This window comes from Argopecten irradians, chromosome 14 (genome assembly GCF_041381155.1).
Source record: "Argopecten irradians isolate NY chromosome 14, Ai_NY, whole genome shotgun sequence".
NCBI classification, from domain to species: Eukaryota; Metazoa; Mollusca; class Bivalvia; order Pectinida; family Pectinidae; genus Argopecten; species Argopecten irradians.
In genome coordinates, this window is record NC_091147.1 from 21302912 (window position 1) to 21306927 (window position 4016).

Consider the following 4016-nt stretch of genomic DNA (forward strand, 5'->3'; position numbering starts at 1 on the left):
AATGTAAAAAAAGAAAAGAAAAAAACCCAATTGAGTCAAGCAATTTCTAGCAATAACTCGATGAAATTTGTTTATATTTAAATAGAAATTGAAACAAATAAAATAATATAACGTTACTATTATAATATAATCAACTTCCATATGTAACTAGTTAATGAGCAATTTAATTGGAATCTGGACATAGGTATAGCGCACACATGTACTTGCTTATGTAGGATTTAATCGTTTTTACTGAAGATGTTTAACATAATGTTACATTTTTAGACACGTTATGTTTAAGAAATAAGTTTTAGCTTGGGGAAAATAAAACGACATGCTAGTTAGTTATTATAGACTTGTGGCTCGGCATGTAGTGTTTCATACATCTTAAGCATTCGACTATTGAGACGAACAAAGCAAGTTGGACTCTACTGGTAATAAGATTGTTATTAAATTCACGCATATAAATATAGTCTTTATCTAGTTTCTTATAATTGTGGCTAAGTATGGACATTTGAATAATATATGTTATACAAAATTTAATGATGTATGGGTTATATTTACCTTGGCGATCCCCGTCTTCCTATCAATCTTGTTTCATTTTTTTCAATAATTATATGCACATATTACTTCCGGGTTTTACGTTTTGGCAAACGTTAGTGACATAGGCTATATTTGAAACACAATGTGTAACGTGTTTTAAAGTTACTAAATCATTAGATTTACATAGATTTCTTAGGGTTTTTGACTTCCTACAAACGTTCTTATACCTGGAATTAGAAAGTTTTCAAAATTACAACATTTAATTTGAACTATTGGCAATGTTTATCAATGTTAAAATATCGCCAAACACAACAAGAAATTGTATCTGTCGGCATTGAATGTTTACAACGGAAAGAACCGAGTGCATCTTTGAGTTCAGAATTGAGGTCGCTGAAAATCTCACCCGGCTAATGGATATAGATGTAATAATACCACTAAGAGGCAATTTATATTTTATCTGTTACATTGGCGTGATTAAGCGTAATAGCCGATACATTTACAGCGTATCTCAGTGGCGTAGAAAGAAACTTAATTGGGGGGGGGTTGCAAAGGTCCTCAGTATTTGGACCCCCCCCCCCCTCCTCACCCCGCACCCACAGGAGGAAATTGATTTTTTAATTCAACACACAACCATATATACTTTTTCATATATCGTTGAGTAGAATCCTTGTACACATTTATAGACAGTGGCGTCGATAAACGGAAACTAATGAATACGCAAATTGCCATGCTAGCGCCAAAGGTGCGATATTTTGGTGTTTGGGGGGCGACAATCTCCTACGAGAAAAAATATTACGATTTAGAATGGCTAAGATGAGTTTAACGATGCATTTTGATGAATTTGCGAGCGCCGAAGACGCGAGAATTTGGTGTTTGAGGGGTCCGGGGGTCTCCCCCGGGAAATACATTACGATTTAGAATTTTACGATGCATTTTGATGAATGTGGGAGCGCCTGAAGGCGCGAGATTTGGGTGTTTCAGGAGGTCAGAGGGTCTCCCCCGGGTAAAAATATTAGATTTAGAATGACTGTGATGAGTTTTACGATATATTTTAATGATTTTAAAGCGTTCTTAACATAATACTTTTTTTATTTAAAGTTACCTGCATTAAGAATTGGCAATTGTGAATGCCGTCATATCTATGCAACTCGATCTGAACATACTGGCTTCACACCATCGGTACATTGTTGTTTAACACAAAATAATAATGAATTAATTGTTTTGCTAAGTCATATAAACAGATGAATCTTTTAAGAGACATTTTTAAAATAGTACGTAGAATCCCCTGATTGACATTTTAAGTCTAGTTCACGAAAATGTGCAGGAGGACCCTTTTTTCTTTCAAATGTGCAAATTTAGAACATTTCAGTCGGCGAAAATGGAGGGGGGGGGCAACAAGAAATGTTTGCCCTCGTCCTGGGAAACGGGGAGAAAACTAGTGACATACAATGTATAGGGGAATGTCCATTAGACGGATAGAGACTATAACTAGGTATATATAGGGAATGTCCATTAGACGGATAGACACTATAACTAAGGATATATAGGGAATTTCCGTTAGACGGATGTATATTATAGCTAGGGCTATATAAGGAATGTTCATTAGACGGATAAAGACTATAACTAGAGATATATAGGGAATGCCCATTTGACGGATAGACATTATAACTAAGGATATACAATGTATACGGAATGTCAAATATTGATATAATGATAAAAGAAATACACGTACTTACTTAGTCCGCTAAACATGCCTATATTATTAGTTTTTCCCATTTTTTCCTTATTATAAAGTCTATATATTAGGCTATTTTTCAAAAGCCTAAAAATATTGGCAGGTTTAGCGGAATAGTACATAATATCATGACAAATGAAAATAAAATAATGTTAGAAGCAAGTATAAAACCATATAATACAATAAAAACCCTTCGTTATGGCTACAAAAACCTGTACAGTATAGGATTATTTAAACTTAGAAACTCTTCACAAAACTTTTGCATACGTTTCAACGTTTATTAGATTAACACAGTAATCAGGAACCTGTAGTCGATAAATTTGTGTTTTCAGTCGATAGTAGATATGTCCATTAGACAGATGAGATTTCCTTCGATCGGATTTTGGAATGTTCACGCGTCGCGCATGCACATAGGGGTTGTTTACACTCGCCGAAAGATAATAATATGAAATAGTGACTAGGTCGGTCCTATTTTTTTTCAGTTTTTCTCCATTTTGAACAAAATTGCTATACAAACTTTTAAATATTGTTATTAACACAAAATACACAACTTTTACAATTAATTTTAGTCCTATAATTCTTTTTATCTTTTATTACATGATTTTTTAGCGATTTAGTCCCTTTGGCAGTTGGTAATTTACATAGCGATATTATGTTTCGGTTAGCTTATTTTTTTAATTCAGATTACGCCTATAATGATAATGGTAACTATTGATCAACACACAACAACAAATGCAAATATAAATTACCATAGGTCTGGGTTGTAATAATATGGTATCCTTAGACTCGTAGACATATATCGATAAGCTTTTCATTTCTTGGTATGTGTACGAGATTATTATTTTTTTTTATTTTTAATGTATACTTAATTAAAACCAATTTAAGTTTGCGTGTAAATTATTTTCGCGTATTCCGCGTTCGATTAGAATTCGCAAAATGAATTGGCGCAAAACGAATTACAAGTACAGTAGAATCGTGACATTAAATCGCAGTAAAAATATTGTTTAGAATCAAAACGAGATATTAATGCGTCCATAAATATATTGGGCGCTTTTAGTTAACGATTACTGTATGTTTTTGTACGTTTTTATTAAGTAATTCTGATTATATTTTCTTCTGTTTTTGTATTAACAATTCTTAGTCATCAAACTTTAGACTGGAAATTTTCATTCATTTTAAATTTTGTGGTATTGCGCAAGTATATAGATGTATAGAAATAATTATCAATAGATTTGAACTTAAATCAGTAGATAATGCCATTGATGAGGAATTATGTAAACCCGTTAGACTGGTCAGAACAATTGAATAGCTTTATGTCTTACCATATATAACTGTGACATGAGAACATGCGACGGTACTTCTTGCTATTGTCAACCTCAATGTCTTTTAAAAAGACATAAATATACATAATGTTTTGAAGCTTGCACGGGTAACTCTATAACACTGGATCTTTATAGACATAGGTCTGTAAGATACAATTACTTATAGGGCAAAAAAATAATTTTAACAGTGTGGACAAAAGATTGTCGACTTTTCGAGGCGATCTGCTCCTTTGTCAAGACACAAGAACAAAATACTTTTTTTGTTGAGCGCTCCCGGCTGTGAGGAAGGCACTTGGTTCTGTCCCCTGGCCGAGACACATTCAAAATCTATAAAAGTGGTAGTTTCTGCTCCTGCTTAGCGCTAGGGTAAGGGAGCGGGATGACCGATTTACCCGTTGTCATTATATGGTGACCGGGAGGGGTGTGCTGCTTGGTGG